The sequence below is a fragment of the Pectinophora gossypiella genome, chromosome 5, assembly GCF_024362695.1.
Source record: "Pectinophora gossypiella chromosome 5, ilPecGoss1.1, whole genome shotgun sequence".
Classification (NCBI taxonomy): domain Eukaryota; kingdom Metazoa; phylum Arthropoda; class Insecta; order Lepidoptera; family Gelechiidae; genus Pectinophora; species Pectinophora gossypiella.
The window spans coordinates 16,769,415-16,788,456 of NC_065408.1; the positions used below are offsets into that span (position 1 = coordinate 16,769,415).

The 19,042-nt window shown below is 37.8% G+C and overlaps 1 protein-coding gene and 1 non-coding gene across 3 annotated transcripts in view; both read right to left on the reverse strand.

Annotated features, from left to right (window-relative positions):
- Nucleotides 1–19,042, reverse strand: part of LOC126367212 (protein vein) — a 91,699-nt gene that overhangs the window by 31,732 nt on the left and 40,925 nt on the right. The window lies entirely within an intron of this gene.
- On the reverse strand, nucleotides 4,466–4,537 carry Trnav-cac (transfer RNA valine (anticodon CAC)). Its single transcript has one exon. It is a non-coding gene; the product is annotated as a tRNA-Val (tRNA).

Sequence of the window (19,042 nt, forward strand, 5' to 3'; positions counted from 1 at the left end):
TTTTTATTTTTTTAAAGAACGTCTAGGGCCCTGTGCCGAGGTTTTTCTTGCAGCTTCTTTTCCCCGGCTATACAGGTTGTGAGAAGCTGCAGTAGTTTTAGGCGGATGAGACGTTCGTTATGTAAAATTGACGATTCAAAGTGTAACTATGTTACCTACTGAATAAAGATATTTTTGAATTTGAATTTGAATTTGAATTTGCGTATAGTAAGTGCGCAATGTCAAATAGCAATATTATAAACTAAAACTGATTCGGATTTGAGTGTTTCTCCACCTGTAGTCGAAAAAAGTAAGGCTTATAAATAAACTTGACAAAATGGTTACTGCAATATCGCTTCTATAGTGTAAATGAATTTTTAAATTTAAAATTCGGACTTTAAAATGTTTTTTTTTTAATTTTATTACATTTTAATTGTATTATCATTACATAAACTGCCTATATACGTCCCACTGCTGGGCACAGGCCTCCCCTCAATCAACCGGAGGGGGTATGGAGCATACTCCACCACGCTGCTCCACTGCGGGTTGGTGGAGGTGTTTTTACGGCTAATAGCCGGGACCAACGGCTTAACGTGCCCTCCGAAGCACGGAATCATCTTACTTTTTCGGACAATCAGGTGATTCAAGCCTGAAAAGTCCTTACCAAACAAAGGACAGACTCACAAAGTGATTTCGACAATGTCCCCATCGGGAATCGAACCCGGACCTCCAGATCGTGAGCCTAACGCTCTAACCACTAGACCACAGAGGCTGTTACTAGACCACAGAGGCTGTTGTATTATCATTAATACTATTTAAATATTAACGACAATTTATTTTTTGCATGCTTACGTGTAAGCTGAAAACACTGGTTATAAAATTGTAACAACATCTTATTGTACTGTTTTCTGGCAAATAAACTATTCTATTCTATATATATCAGGGAGTCAAAATGTAGACCTTTTTTGTTTTTATATTAACAAAACAAAAATGCATCAAGAATGCTACAATTCAAACAATTGAACAAATAAACTACTTGATGCTAGAACTTTAAATAATGTCATCGACATCAACCAAACAGTGTTTTAAGTGGGCGCTTTCCAAATCAAAGAGACCGAAACATTTCTTATTCAAACACTAATTGTTACTAAACTTGACTATATCAGTATAAGAGCAAATATTGATCACAAAGCGCTTCTGTTTTGTTTGTTTTCACAGCAGTATTGGGCATATTATAGTGAGCGAGATGGTGATATGGATAAAGTTAATGAAAAATAAGGACAGGTATAAGGAACACTTGCGCCTACAGCGGTTTGTGATGAAAGAGCGAGCAGAATACGAATGAGAGGTGACAATGCGATGGAATCTAAAGCCGCAAGTGGGTTAAAAGGTGATCCTCGCGAAGAGACGGCAAAGGATATTGGAACTGATATTTTGGCTTTGGAAATGATACAAGTATAGCTGTTGGTTATTCTGATGAAAAAGATGACATTTCATCCAAGAGCTGACTCCTGGAGAGTGATTCAGTTTTGTCAAAGTAACGATTGGTATTTTTTAAAGTCAAAATAATTATCCTGTTTGATAAGTGTAGCAACGCTTTTTACACATAAAAATAACAAATCACGAAGTGACGAGAAAAGCATAATCGATGGCTTTATTGCTAAACAGCAATTTCATCCAGGCAACCTTAAGGTGATTGTACTTTTGTTAGTTTTAAATTATTAATAATTAGCAATAATGTGGTTTCTATCGTAGGTGATGTTGTGAAACAAAACCGAAACTATAATCTACTACATAAGAAACTTGAAAAAAAGATAACTCTGTTCAAAGATATTGAATATTTACCTGATATTTATATAGCACAAGTAAAGTACGACCTGTTACATAGACGCACAGCTCTAGTAACAAGTATTACTGTAATTAGAGGTGCTTTCATAGCAATGCAAATGCAACGGCGATTCTATTATGAACCGTCAACAGGAACTTTACAGAACCTGCCCTTAGTCTTAGTTTGAGCTAACGGCTACTGAACAAAAAACATGACAATATATATTTGAAGACTTGTGGAAAAACAGCAAACAAAAAACATAACATAAACTCACGACAAAATGAGGGATTATCCACGCTACGTTCCTCAAAAATAATATAGACGGCCTCCGTGGTCCAGTGGTAGAGCGTTGGGCTCCCGATCCGGAGGCCCCGGATTCACTACATACTGATGTATTAAGTATATTTAGTTATGGGTGGTATCCGTGGTCTAGTGGTTAGAGCGTTAGGCTCAAGATCTGGAGGTCCGGGTTCGATTCCCGATGGGGACATTGTCGAAATCACTTTGTGAGACTGTCCTTTGTTTGGTAAGGGCTTTTCAGGCTTGAATCACCTGATTGTCCGAAAAAGTAAGATGATTCCGTGCTTCGGAAGGCACGTTAAGCCGTTGGTCCCGGCTATTAGCCGTAAAAACACCTCCACCAACCCGCAGTGGAGCAGCGTGGTGGAGTATGCTCCATACCCCCTCCGGTTGATTGAGGGGAGGCCTGTGCCCAGCAGTGGGACGTATATAGGCAGTTTATGTATGTATGTACGGGTGGAAGATGTAATTGTGCCTGGGTGTAATAAAAAGGGTCAAAAACAAAGATATGATATGTCTGTTATCCATGAAATTATACGGTTAAAAAATCTGTACAGCGCCATCTATATTCTATTTCTTTTTTATCGTGTGGGTTGTGAGGTGGAATACCAACCTCGCCAACACTGGTGTCAGGGTTATTATTGAGCCGCCATAGGCCCCTGATATGACTCATGTAACGACTTCGTACTTACATCAGTAAGAAGTAACCGGGACCAACGGCTTAACGTGCCTTCCGAAGCACGGATCATCTTACTTTTTGGACAATCAGGTGATCAGCCTGTAATGTCCTAACCAAACTAGGGATCACAAAGTGATTTTTGTGATTTGTCCCCGTCGGGAATCGATCCCGAGACCTCCGGGATCGTGAGCACATCGCTCAACCACTGGACCACAGGGCCGTCAATAACCGAAGTTGGAAACTAGTATGTAAGTATACTTAATTATAGTTCCCAAATAAAGTACATTATTTTCTCACATCGATCTTCGATGTTCATTAAAATTACCAAACGTTGGTGGGCAAGTCAATACTCTAATTAAACGGTTCGCTTAAACGTTTTTGCCATCAGCCCATAATCGGCCTTAATCGGTCGTAATTAAACCGATTGTTGCTGATTACTGATTTAGGACCTGTGGGACAAGCCGACACGACCGAAGACGATTTTTCGAAAGTAAAAGAATTAGCGAAATGCGCCTTTTAAAGGTTTTGTTATTAGGAATTCGCTATAGGGTTTTGGCTTCAAGTGCTAATAAGGTGGCTGGAATAAGAAGCTTCGGTTTTTAGCTGCAAGTCCTTTTACATCTGGACAGAATCAGCTCGGCTTGAGGCTTTGACGAATAACTTTACTTTCATAACATTGCGCCTGTATCTCCGAAGAGGTAAGAAGAGGTCTATAAATACACACATGGGTACCATGTACCCATGTAATTTCGTAGCGTTATTTTATTCTTCTTCTTCTACTCGTTTCGATGGCATGCTGTTTCCTTCAGCCCAGTTTTTTTTTATTGGAGATGTCCTAAGTAAAGGTTTAGTACGATCTACTCTAAACCAGAGTGCGTGTAAGAAACGATTGATCATTGTGAAGGAAGCAAAAGAAGTGTGTCAGGATCGAAGCAAATAGAATTCCAGTCTCTGCTAAGTATGTGTGTAAGTATATATTTTTAAATTTATTTTGATGTTTTACTTTTACGAGTTTTTTCAAGTAGACTGTCAATTTAAGACTATCACCAACATATTTTTATGTTCTGTCATTCTAAAAAGCTGTAAAGACGGTGAGGTTACGGAAGTGGTCGGGATAAACATTCCACCAGTAAAACTCTTAGATCGTAACGTCAAAACCCGACAAGCACATAACACTGTTAGTGAAAGAAAAATCAACATAGAAGCTACACAAGTGAAAGAGGACGGTATTTTTTACGTGCGCCACTAAACAACGTATGATTGTGAAACAACGGAAAGTGGTGAGCCGCACGAGTCACGACATGTATTTTTATATTTATCTCATTCAAAATAGTGTTACCGATGTGTCGTTCCCGAGAACATTCCCACTTTAGGAAAACTCCTGGCGGTAAAAAGGCGCAAAAGTTATGTATTTTTTACCCTCTACTTACTTCTTCTTATCGTGTGCGTTGTGAGGGAGAATACCAGCCTCATCAACCCTGGTGTCAGGGTTATGATTGAGCCGCCAAAGGCCCCTGACATGGCTCATGTAACGATTACTCACTTACATCAGTAAATGTAACCGGGACCAACTGCTTAACGTACCTTCCGAAGCACGGATCATCTTACTTTCGGACAATCAGGTGATCAGTCTGTAATGTCCTAACCAAACTAGGGATCACAAAGTGATTTTTGTGATATGTCCCCACCGGGATTCGAACCCGGGACCTCCGGATCGTGAGTCCAACGCTCAACCACTGAACCACAGAGGCCGTTCCTTTACTTACTTAGGCACATAGGATCGGAATGCAAGAAAGAATAATTTGAGAATATGCAGCTTACTATCAATGAGTTTATACAACAGGAATATTCCCATTTTGGGAACATTCTCGGGAACGACACACCGCTGGTTACGCGAAGTAACCCAGATACAGTGAGTAGACTACCAGTGGGTGTAAACCTTGACTTCTTTGTAATGTTTCCTGACCTCTGCATTGGTAAAGTTGAAAATTACGTAAATAATTAGTGGACACTGTGGTCCTGCGGTTCACTGGCTTGCTCCTCCGGGAGCGCCGGTTCGAAACCTGGTACCGGACTTCCACCACCACCACCATTAATCACAGCCACGTTCTTGTTGGTGTAGCATTCTCCATGCTACTTCTTTAGGGTAACATCGGGCAGTGGTTTCCCTCTTGCCTTCGCCTTGGCTTTGCACCAATGAGTTTATTTTTTCTATAGCCTAATGTATATCCCACTGCTTAGCAAAAGCCTCCCCCTTCTCTTTGCAACCATCTCAATATCGGGCTAAGTTCTGCCATGTGTTCTTGAAGTCGTCTGCTTTATCCCCTATTCGTCGCCCTGGTCTGCCTCGACGTGGTGAGGCGTGGGTACTTAGTTCATCTTGCGATTAATGTAACTCTGACTGCCCCAATTTCGTCGTGAGCATATGTTATGTAGTTATCCAACGTGGTCTAGTGAACCGTTGGTGTCTCGCTCTAGAGGCTTACGGTGTTACTAACACCCTGAATCATCCCTTATAGTATTCACTACAAGGGATCAACTTATCACCCATACCATACGTCCGGATTTATTTATTAAATTACTTATTCAACAGTGGAAGATCACGCTTATTTCCCATTGGGGTAGGCAGACACAACGGAAGTCCTCTTACTACGACCCCGAAAAGCTCTTAAAACTATCACTATGAAATTTATTTTGCAAATGGAATTTTATAGTCTCTGCTTACCCCCGTTGTAAATAGGCGTGAGTTTATGTATGTATGTATGAAATTTATAGAAATGATAATCAAAGAAAGTCATTAAGATATCTTAACTTGACATCAGTTCAAATAGAAACACAAATCCCCTCTCTCAGGTCACAAACCTTTATTTAGAAAGGGAAAAAAATAAAAAGACTAAATCCCTCGATTCCAAAACAGAAAACATTTAGAAGAAACAATTCCACCGGTAAGTATTTAAAACAAAGCATTTATCGCCGAACCCCTAAATCAAAGATTAGGATCTCCGCAGAGCAGACAAAATAAGATATCCAAAAAGCAATGGCTAAATTTGAAATACTGTTAGTGCAAAAAGTAACCCGTTACCGCCGCCGGCGCCTGTGACGGTTCCCGTAAACGAGAGTAAAAGAACCACAGACTTTCTAACGATACATCAGATATAATATAGAATCCGCTACGAAAGAAGTCCCTCGGCAGCGGCGTTTGCGTCGCAGTGTCCGCATAGAATGAGGGATTTTCCAGGCCACGTTTCTTAATAAAAATATAGATAGCGCTTTTGCTTAACATTCTAAATTATATTCATGGTTTCCAGCACCTTTTATCTTTGCTTTTGGGTATAAAATGATGCCCTTGTTATTATACTCAAGCAAACATCTTCCAAAAAATATTATTCTAATCAAAATAAAGAGAGGCAAGCAATATAGCTTGGGAAATGGCGGTCGGTTGTTTTAAAATGGAAAATGTATTTTTATAAAACGTTTTTTCCATCATGCCCCATCTCACAAGATACTTAATTCTATACAAATCTGATCCAAATGTCAAGTTACATTTATTTATAATATATTATGCCTCTGTCTATATATTACATTTTTGGATACTTATGTAGATACCGGATAATAAGAAAATAGGTATTTTATATATATTCAATATTCTTTGTCTGCATACTATGATGGTGTACAAATTTGTAAGTTACATAATTATATGAGTTTCACACCACAGACCCTTTCGGGCACAACAAAATAGAAGTTTAAAAGAGAGAAGGAAGCTTTTCAAATAGTAACCAGTATCATTAAGGTATTCACTAGTGCTAGTGTAATGTTGTGTGTGTGTGTGTGTGTGTGTGTGTGTGTGTGTGTGGTGTGTGTATGTGTGTGTGTGTGTGTGGTGTGTGTATGTGTGTGTGTGTGTGTGGTGTGTGTGTGTGTGTGTGTGTGTGTGTGTGTGTGTGTGGTGTGTGTGTGTGTGTGTGTGTGTGTGTGTGTGTGGTGTGTGTGTGTGTGGTGTGTGTGTGTGTGTGTGTGTGTGTGTGTGTGTATGTATGTGTGTGTGTGTGTGTGTGTGTGTGTGTGTTTATCACGTAGAAGTTATACAGCGCCAGCTATATTTTTTGGAGGGACGTGGCTTGGATAGTGCCTCATTATTATGGCTTGTCATTTAGTTCTATTGAAATCCGCGGGACCTCTTTCGTCGTAGAGTACCTCCATGTATGGGAATTTCGCGAAAATCAAGAAGTTTCTGGAATTTTCGGATTTACGTGGTTCGAATGTAATTTAATCTTTCCCAGGATCGGCAAAGACTTCTGAAGAAGGAAAATGACAAAAAATGCTCTTTTACGGAATTCATTTGGAACGTCTTTAAGACCATAATCGGATAATTAATACGTAGTATTTATTGCTACGTGTATTGCAAATTGATATGATTAATTCATCGGTGTACGTGATAGGGTTCCACTAATTAATCTAGGAATAAAAAACTCAACTACCTACTTAGGTAATTTGTGGAGATGTGCCGAATATTCGCTTTGTATTCGAATATTTTGCGGTTTCGCATTATGAATATAATTAATTATAATAAAAGCAACGTTCATTATACGATTTCGGAATCATTAAAACTAGAGCGAATAGGCATTTAATAGGTATGCGTATAACACCTCATGTGAGATTGTTGTCTCAAATTCAAACCAATTAAAAAAAAACGTCACGACACCGTATCAACAGTGGCTGCAAGTTGTCTTTGATTACTTGTGGCTCTGCCCACCCCATTAGGGATTACGGGCGTGAGTTTATGTGTATGTAAAAGAAAACGTGATTCATGAATATACAGAACTGGGGGGTTAAAAACGCCACATCGAAGCTATTCATCTAAAACACAATATTGCTATTTGACATTTGTTTGCATTGCGCACTTGCTTCTATATGCGCAAATGTCAAATTACAATATTGCTTTTTTACATGAATTGCTTCGACGTGGCCCCTGGTTATTTTGGCTACCCTCTTATTTAATTTCAGCAAAACTACGCAGTCTTTAAAGATTTGCCAGCGTAGCGCGCAACCGAATAGATTGGCCGAATATTCGGTTATTTGGTTCACTGTTTTGCGCAATCTAGTAATTATTTAATATAAGAAAGCTCTGATATTTTAACTACTCTTTTGGTTTGCTCTATTACATGGGACTAAAATATAGCAGCAATGAGTGGGTTGTTTCTATAAGTCTTTAAAGATTTGCCAGCGTAGCGCGCTACCGAATAGATTGGCCGAATATTCGGTTATTTGGTTCACTGTTTTGCGCAATCTAGTTTATTAATAATTATTTAATATAAGAAAGCTCTGATATTTTAACTACTCTTTTGGTTTGCTCTATTACATGGGACTAAAACATAGCAGTAAAGAGTGGGTTGTTTTTATATTAAATATTCGCCTAGTATATACTATTTAATAAGCGTGTTGCTTTGTTATGTTATACTGTATTTTGCCTGACAACAGTTAACAGTTAAAGTTCACGACACAACCAAAGCGACGCCGGCGCACAAAAACATCGGTATTTACGGGCACTGAGAACAAACCCGTCTTACGCAAATGACATAATTTCCACCTCTTTTAAATATTCGGGCCGAAAAACCGAACTTTTCTGTCCCACGTTTTTCGTTCATTGTTTTTGCGCTTCGGTTGCGTGCATTTTCGGAATTCTGCCATTTACATAAATGCCTGGCAGTCTTTGTTCAGCCGCTAAGGCGCCGCTGAGCGGGTTGGGTGCGCGTACGCATCGCGTAAAAGGCTAGACGGGTACGTCGCTTTTTTTTACTAATCGGAGTTTCAAAAGTTGTGGAATGCGATGTTATGTTTATAGGTTTTTTGTTGTTGAGTGTTTTAAACGATTACCGTTTGGATATAACTATAGCTACTAGATATGATGTTTTGGCAGATAAAGGATTCATAACATCTTGTGAAGTAGGCACGTACTCATAATAAATAAAAAAAGAAAGAAAATATTTATTATTAGAGGATGTCACAGTATCTTTACAGGGTGTTAGTGACATCGTAATCAATACTGAGGGAAAAATTCAATCAAGCCGTTCAGAAATATTGTTGAAATCATTTCTCATAAGCAGTATTTTTTCTAAGGAATGTTAATAAGGTAAGTATATGTTTGTTTTTCTTTGACTGTGTAGAGAAAACAACTTCTGTAACCAATTGTATTGAATAAAATCAAATCAAATGCATAGAGGCCTACGTTTTGGATAGCAAATATGTACAGTCATGAGTAATATCATGTACCCACTTTAGAACCCTGTCGCACTATCACAGTTGACATTTAATGAGACTTACAGTTTGACTTGTCAAAAAAGTTAATATCAATGTGTATACATATTAGTACTCGTGACCGTACTTAAACTGTCAACTAAGGCGTTACCGTGACAACGCGACCAAAGAATGCCTCATTATAAAATATGATAATTATTATTCGCAATATTATTTCGGTCAGCGGCATACCAATGCCCAGGACTCGAACCTAAACAGGTCATCAATCTCCGCAGACGTGGCGCCGTCTTTTCACTGACCTCACACCCTATTGCAAAAAAAAAACACACCGCGGCTACTATAAAGAATGGTAACAAAAACTCTAAAGGCCTCTACACACTTATCTGTTACTGCTGCTGTATATTTAGGCATAGAATAAGGAATAATACTACGTGTTACTAACGTATTTGATGCCAAAAATATGCCTTTCCTAAAGTGTACATACATTATATAAATAATTAAGTTATCTATATAATTGCTATGTTATTTTGAAATGTAAAACTAGTGTTATAAGTTTCCATAAGGTTCAACCGGCGAAACATTGTAATTTATATGTAAGTACTATGAACTTGACTGTGTCAGTTACTTAGTGATTTAATACTTATATCAAATAAAGAACTTTGAAAAACAAAACAAACAATACTACGTATAGAACGGCAACTCGCCGCTCCCCACCAGCGTCTGAGCTAGGTTTACCTCACCCCCCTCGGACATAGTTTAGACTTGAATGGTATGGTGTCAGACGTCACACACACAGATGCGCGTGTACGATAATGTCAATGTGTAGTGTCTGTGTAAAACGAAGTAGTTTGTATGAAGTGTCCGAGTGTCTGAAGTGCAATTTTCACTAACACAGTTGGCTCAATTGTTGCTTGATATTTGGATCACATTATGTATAGAATTATGATCAGAGTTATATAGGTATTGGTACACACTAGGACTGAACGAACATAGTAGGTAATTAAACCTTATTTCTATAAAGCTATCATTTATATCCAAAAACAAAGATGAAAGATACAAACGTCTGTTATCCATGAAGATTAAATGGAGAAGAACTTTACAGCGCCAGGAACGTACCCTACGTTTCCCAAAATCAATATGGGAAAGTCCCTCGTTGAAAGAAATTGAGGTTTTGTTGATAAAATCACAATGAAGTGGATTTTTTTTAAAATGCGCTTTGTGGTAGTGTTTGTAAGGCTACGATATTGCTGTTATTTTAGGTATACGAGTAGTAACAATGTGTCATCATCATCAGCCCATTAACGTCCCCACTGCTGGGGCACGGGCCTTCCCTATGGATGGATAGGGAGATCGGGCCTTAAACCATCACGCGGGCCCAGTGCGGATTGATGGTTATTAACGACTGCTAATGCAGCCGGGACCACCGGCTTAACGTGCCTTCCGAGGCACGGAGGAGCTCGAGATGAAAACTTTTTTTTGTGGTCACTCATCCTATGACCGGCCTTTGCGAAAGTTGCTTAACTTCAACAATCGCAGACCGAGCGCGTTTACCGCTGCGCCACCGAGCTCCTCCTGCGCCACCGAGCTCCTCAACAATGTGTAAAGGTACCCTTATACACCGAGGCTCAACCCATTTCGTCACACCAAGCGATTTTGATTCTCAAACTGTGGTATTTAGGTGGTAAAGCCAGGGGAGTGGAATCATGGTAATTAGATTCTGACAGCTCGAGATCGGCAAAGGAACCGATTGTCAAAAAGCCGGCGCCAGTTGTGTACGAAATATGGGATTAAAGGGGTAATAAATAAGGTTGGACTTGGGCTTCGGTGTTAGCTTTGAAGCGTCACTGAATTGGGTCGTGTACTAGGGTCAAGATAAATTGTGAAATTATGATTAAGTAATACTAAATAAAGACAGATCTAAAAGTAACGAAAACATTTTCTTTTTAACTTATTTATAAATTATAATCAAGAAAACCTAATAAGTACGACATTTTACCACGTTTTCTATGATGTCACAGTGTGCTTTTTCATACAAATTTCATAGTAATTTCGTGTTTTGACGTTTAGTAAAAAGTAACTGATTTGACTAATTGGAGACTAGCCTGTTGCTTGAAACGATAAGGCCTATGTACTAGTTATAAGTCTATTTTGTAACTTTTTCATTTTATTTTGGTGCAATATAGTATTAGCTGGACTGAAATGGTGTCAAATGAAAAAGTGCTGGAAAGAGTTGAAGAAAAAAGAACCATAATAGAGACTTTAGAGAACCGGAGCGGAAATATGATTGGCCACCTGAAACGACACGATTTGCTTCTAAAAACATCCTTCTATAGAAGTAAAAATTGACGGAAAGACAGGAAGGAGTAGACCTAGGAGAACAGTTATAAAACAAATAATTCGTATATATTCGCATTTTTATTACACCACATGATATGGACATCAACTACATTAACGATATGGCCAAACGTTGATTGAAATAATATATTATTAAATGTTGACGTTTCAAAGATATGGTCAACCTAGTACCATTTCATGAACTGGTCGAACACATCATGAATAAATGATCAATTCGAAGATCGACGACGATTAGACACGTAGGGTCTTGAATTGTTAATTTATAATTGTATTAATGTTTAATTTATAATTATAATTTGTATATAAATGTATATATGCTTATCTGGAATATTCGAAGATGTGGCCACGTCATATACATATTTAAAAACTAAGGAATTCGGCGTCATTCGATGTCATATTAGCTGCTAGACACTTGTCTTTGTGAAATTAAAATTCCCAGACTTCGCAAACGTACCTACATTATACAGAACATAAATAATTTTCCTGGCAACTGTGGAATTAAAAAGTTTCCATTCGGGCTACGTTAGCTTATATATTACAAAATAATATTTCTCATAACAAACGTGCCACTGCTAGGTACAGTCATGAGCAATATAATGTACCCACTTTAGGACTCTGTCGCACTAACATATTTGACATTTAGTGGGACTTATAGTTCAATTTGTCAAAAACGTTAGTGTGACATGGTACCAAAGTGTATACATATTAATGCTCGTGACCGTACAGGCCTTCCCTCAACCAACCGGAGGGGGTATGGAGCATACTCCATTACACTGCTCCACTGCGGGTTGGTGGAAGTTATTTTACGGCTAAGAGCCGGAACTAACGGCTTAAAGTGCCCTCCGAAATACGGAATCATGTGATTAAAGCTTGCTAAGTCCTTATCAAACAAAGGACTGTCTCACAAAGTGATTTCTACAATGTCGCTATCGGAAATCGACCCCGGACCTCCAGATCGTAAGCGTTAGAGTAAAAAGAAAAAGTAAGAAAGAAAGCAAGAAGAAAAAAAAGAAGTGAAGAAAGTATATTTTTATTGTATTGTTTACTCAAATGGGGAAATGTCAAAATTTAAGTCACTCGACAGTAGCGACACCTGGGGAGTTAAAATGGCCACATCGAAGCAATTCATCTAAGAAAGTAGGTAAGTGCGTAATGCAAACAAATGTCAAATAGCAATAATGCTTTCTTAGATGAATTGCTTCGACGTGGCCATTTTAACCCCCCAGATGGGAGAAATAGGCAGTTTTTATCCTCATTGCTTCTCTATTACTGCCCTCAAACTTACACTACTTATAGCATATAGCCAAAAGATATCGGCGAATATTCGTTTCCAAATAATATTAGGACTCACTACTCAGTAAATCGGATAAATTTTGTATGACAAAATATTCTGAAAGCAGATGTCTGGTAATAGGTTAGGTACTAAGCGACAGCGGCACTGAGAGGGAAGCATTGATTGAGCACCATATTTAATATCAACTTTAAATACGCCGAAGCCATTCTGCTCATGCAGAAAGTGAGACTTTTTGGATGTTTATGTTTATATTACGAGAATATTTATGCCGCTAAGGTTAATGAAACGATGATAAAACAATCAAAGCCCAATAATTTGTCACATACGACATACCCGTTCCACTCCAAGCCAAGTTTTCAGCACCGTTTCAACCTCAATCAAGAGATTTAAATCGTTTTAAATCTTCATTTAATCCTTATTTATAGGCGGAGACAAATCAATTGACTCACAGACTCAAAATAGAGTAAGTTGAGTCGACTCACAGTCATCTGATTCACCTGGTTGATGAAGTTTGAGTCATTTTGTTTTGTGATGGGTTCTGTGGCTAGGATTCCTAGAAATACTTTGAAATTGTTGTGAAGAAACAACGGCATAATATTTTCTTATTCACTACGAAGTAAATACATTTATATAGAACGTAGCATCACGACTGTATACCCGAAGGGGTAGGGTCACGTGGGCAGAGGTCTATACTATATACGGTCACGAGCATTAATATGTATGTATACACTTTGGTACCATGTCACATTAACTTTTTTGACAAATTGAACTGTAAGTCTCACTAAATGTCATATATGTTAGTGCGACAGAGTCCTAGAGTGGGTACATTATATTGCTCATGACTGTACGTACTCCTCGTCAGCTATGTTTAAATCCTATATAATAGAGGCCGAGCCTATTGTCCACGCCTATTTCCCACCGGGGTAAGCAGAGACTATAGAATTCCATTTGCTTCCAACCTGACACACTTCTCTTGCTTCCTCCACATTTATCAATCGCTTCACACACGCACGCCGGTTCAGAGTAGATCGTATTAAACCTTTTCTAAGGACATCTCCAATTTGGTCATTGTTAGTCCTTCTCTGTCTTCCTCAGCCAGCCCTACCATCAACTTTCGCTTTATATACCGCTTTTGCAATAATATTATCCTTCATCCGCTCTACGTGTCCGAACTAACCTAACATTCCCTTCTCAACCTTAGTCACTATATCGTCTTTACCACATCTAATGTCATTAATCGGGCACAAATCCTAAAAACCACATGATATCAATTATCTATGATCTAAACATGAATTCAAACTCATAATTCAGTGGCCATTAGATATAAGTGTATTCTTTTTTTGAATATTATATTTATCTACTAATCAATATGAATTATTGTCGTTGTAGGAGTTTTTTAAAGACTCCGATAGGTACTTACTTATAAGTTTTTAATATAGAATGAGGTAATAATGAGTTTGGTAATGCATCTCACAACCTATACGGTAGAAGAAGTAAGGTTACTATTGAGCTGCTAAATTACTTTGATATGATATGGCTCATATAATGACTACATATATTATTTACTTAATTAATAGTAGCTGGAAACGACTGTTTAACGTGCCTTTCGGAGCACGGAGCTTTTTACTTTCGGACAATCGGGTGATCAGTCAGTAATGTCCTAACTAATAAGGGTTCCCAAATTTTTGTGATATGTCCTCACCGGGAGTCGATCCCGAGACTAATAAAGTATCTGAGGTAAATAAACCTTTAGATACTCCCAATTCACATCAGAGGAGTGACAGTACCTTTATCTTAGTAAAATCCATTTCTGTTGTGGTTTGTTATTTTACATACAGGCACACTACTTGCCCGAACAAATGACGAGCGCTGGGGCCCTTCAAAAACTTATGTAACCAAGTAAAAGTTCATTCATAACCGTCTATTCGCAGTCGGATGCCTTAACGCTGCGCCGGCGCGTCGGGTTATATATAGGCGGGACTTTTTCCGTCGCCCTGAAGCATTTCATGAGTATTTCGGTTGCAAAATACCGAAATACCGTCTCTACTCAATCAACGGTATGGCCAGTATGAGGTTTGGTTTAAGTACGAAGGTTCTGTAGGTTATTATTTATTTAGCTGTTTAGCTGTGATGTTCACAGGTCAGAATGTAATGTCAAAATTGATTACATTGTTTTTATAAGAAAATAAATAAATAAAATAAAAATAAAATAAAACAAGGCAGCATTTTGCGATCAAGTAGCGACAAAATAAAATCTAGGTAAAATGACATCTAGTCACTTTGCGATGTAGTCTTAAATGAACTAGTCATATTGCTACATTTCTTAGTCATTATTGGCTTATTTCTTGTCAGAAGATTTAAATAAGCATAAATTGTTGTTACTGGAAGTGAAGTTCAATTTCTTTGGAGAAGTGAGATTGAAGAAAAAATAATGCATTTAGTTCTTTATTCCGTTAAATTCAAATCAATTCTATTTTATTGCACACATACAGAACATAGTTAAATGTATACATACATAATTTAACTATAGTACAGGGTTGCCTTATTGCTCTTAATCAATTTCTTCCAGAATACCAGGAATCAATTACAAAAATAAAAAAGCATATCGTAAAAAACGACCATAAATTGTCTTCCCCTGAATGCAATAGACCTACTTAATTAAAAAAATGTTCGTAACAAACTTATGGTCCCATAAAAAAAATTGCGGAACCCTACAATTTATATCTAAGTAACATAACATTATTATGTAATAAATATTCAAAATTCAATTAATAACAAAAACAATAAAAATTAACGAAATGTAGGCTTATTTCTCAAAGAGATTTCTTCCGGCCAACCACTGCGTGGTGCTAAACCCCACCGCAATGCTGCAGAGCTGTTTACACTTTGGAAATATCTTCGTTCGCGAATTAAGTATCATAATTTTTTATTTTTATCTTTTTTACTTTTGCGTAAAAATATCTTGACAGATGCGTTTGCGCCTTATTATGTCAACGGAAATGGCCAAATCTCGAGAGTCCAAAATAATAAAAACATGCATTGAAAATATTTTTGCTTACTACTGTTTAAAATTGGAACAGAGTGTTTTTAGGTTACTGGGACTTCATGCTTCTTGTAATCATTTGAATGTTTACATACACAGGCATGTCAGATAATCTCGCATGTGCTTTTTATAGGGGTGAGCAGAGGCAAATTTTACCAGGAAACTTGCCGCTGTATTTGAGCCGAAATCGACCTACCCGATCCTATCTTTCCCGATTTTAATTTACCTAACTCGATGATCCGTGCTTCGTGATTTACTTAAATAAGGGCCTTTGACGGCCCAACAGTCATCCTGACACCAGGGTTGATAAAGTCGATCATTGATCCCACACGAGAGAAGAAGATTTATCTAATAAAAAATCTCAACTCTACCCGATTTCATACTTGGCACAGGCTTCTATAAAAACCTTCAAGTTAGGTAAACAGACTAGGGAGCTAGGAACTAGAGACTTTTCTTTTTTCTTTTACTAAAACTTGGATTCCAAAGCATAATGACAAGTCCCCCACACAAATACGATAAGGACCCCTCATGATAATACGTCTGTAATGAGATAGCCACTCTCCACTATTTGTATGTGAAAGCATGTAATGTCTCAATTCGAATGTGCGTATACGAAAAATAAAAAAGTTTGGGAACGACAGCAGAAACATTGCGAAGATTTTGAGTTTATTCGAAATTTAAAAAATATGAAATAGATTGCAATAAAAGAAGAAAAAATAAGACAAGTCAAAATAAAACTCACTTTAAAAAGGAATTTTAAAAAAGGAATCAGAAGAAGAAACATTTTTTTTTAATTCAGAATTGTTTATCTTCTAAACTTAAATAAAATAATAAGTAAGTAAGTAACTACCTATTATTTTGATCAAGCAAGAAAGACTTACGTCACAATTTCGTATTCTTATAGTTCAATTTTAATCCAGAAAATATTTTATTTTCACATGTTTACAAATGAGAGGTTATTTGCGGCTCATTAGACAGACACATTCGTCACATTTACGGATGTTGGTGACAAATTGATAGCCTAATACCAGACGGCTATAAAATTGCGTCTGCGATTTTTCCTACGTTAAAATAGTACGGATAACATAACTGTCTTTCAAAGTCAAATAATAAGCCGCACACATACAGTCATGAACAATATCATATCCACTTTAGAACCCTGTCTCACTATCATATTTGACATTTAATGAGACTTACGGTTTAATTTGTCAAAAAAAGTTAATATGACATGGTTTCAAAGTGTATACATATTAGTACTCGTGACCATACGTAAGATCACGCTATTTGGGGTAGGCAGAGGTCACGGAATTCCAGTTACTACGCACAACTTAAACCTTGCTTTATGCTGCAAAACGCATTTTTCTACAATAGAATACTAAACACTTTGTTTATTAGGGTGATATGGTAGTAATTATTAATTAGGGTGAGGCCGTTACCCAGCAGTGTGTGTTATAGACTAGATTGACATAACACAATCACGACTAAATCCCAATTGGGATAGTACAGCCGCAAGATGAATTAAGTACCCACACTTTCTCGAGCTAGACTACGAGAGGCTAAATTAGATTAGATACATTAATTCTTTATATTATTTTATGAATTACTAGCGATCCGCTCGGCTTCGCTCGGGTGCAATGCTGAGGAAAAAATGAAATTACTTACGAAATCACATTAAAAACCTCAAAAATAACAGCATTTTTCTATTATTTAATGGATGTTATTATACATATAAAGTTATAAACCTTCCTCTTGAATCATTCTATCTATTAAAAAAATCGTATCAAAATCCGTTGCGTAGTTTTCAAGATTTAAGCGTACATAGGGATAAGTATAGGGACAGAAAAAGCGACTTTGTTTTATACAATACAAATACACTTTATTGCACCAAAATAAAACGAAATAATTACAAAAAATCACTCAGTCGGTCAATTTTATACTATGTAGTGAAGCCGTTAAGCCGTTGGTTCCGGCTATTAGCCGTAAGAACACCTCCCGCAGTGGAGTATGCTCCACTGTGTGTGAGTCCCCTCCGGTTGATAGAGAGGAGTGCCCAGCAGTGGGACGTATAAGGCTGTTTATGTTATGTTATGTTCATTAATTATATTTTGCCTGTAATCATGCTGTCGGTACCCGACGCGCCGTCTCGCCCGCCTTCTATTTCTAGCTGCGCCCGCCCTGCCAAGTTTATTGACTCGGCCACCTCTCTATACTATACCAGGATTTTACTACTCACACGCAACACTTTTCATATTCCCTGTATTTTCAATCGACTGCATAACTTTGTTCCTTATTAACTGAAGAAGGAACAAACAGCTGAGCTGATTGAGCTGATTATCGTCCTGAGCGTGCTATGTAAAATCAACTAAAGTATATCTACAACTTAAGCAGCGGCACGCTATGTTGGCAGTCTTGACGTAATAAACATTGATGTACCACTACCGTAGATACAACGCTTGATACAAAAATACGGCGAAAACTTGGCGCTTGTTTAGCAATACATTCGTACACAGCGGTTACATTCAATAAAATCGTGTCAAATTAAGAAAGTACGCATCGTCTTATTACGTATATATTAGCGCGTGGTGCTTCGTAACGCGGTCGAGTTATACTGCAACTCGGATTAACCAGGAGTACTTGTTTTAGTGTATTTCAAACTAGAATAATAATTTTGTTAGGTTAGGTTAGTTTTTACCACGCACTTCCCCGTGTTGCCAGTTCGGCGCCTAATCGCGCACTGAGGTAAAGTACTGTCAACGACGCTATATTAACAGTAACTTTGCGTCCCAATTTTTGAGCGCTGATATTCAATCAACGGTAGTAGTAAATCTATGGTAATAATGTACAACAATTCATGACATAAACATAATATAGAGTAGTCCTCTGAATACCTCTGTACATACATCGCAAGATGAACAAAGTATCCACGCCTAGTTTTCTTTAGACCAACGTGATATGTAGTACCGCCGTCCGCAAAAGTCGAGCCAACAGTGTTAGTGAAAACTGCACTTAAGATAAATTAATGAATCATTGGTATAAGTCCGGTACCGGGGTACTAACCGGCGCTCCCCATTTGAGAAGCAAGTCGGTGTACCTCAGGGCCACAGTAACTATCAAATGAGCGGGTTAATTGTCGAAATGGCTATCGTAGCGTAGGTATTGATAGTTTAGGTTTAATTTAAGAGTAAAAAGTGTATCGGTGAAACGTGGGTAGGTTATATAGTCGTGACCTTATATTATTTTTATATGTATAATTAACCTGGAGCCGTAGCCCAGTTGGTAGAGCGCTTGCCTCTTAGTTTGAGGTCGCAG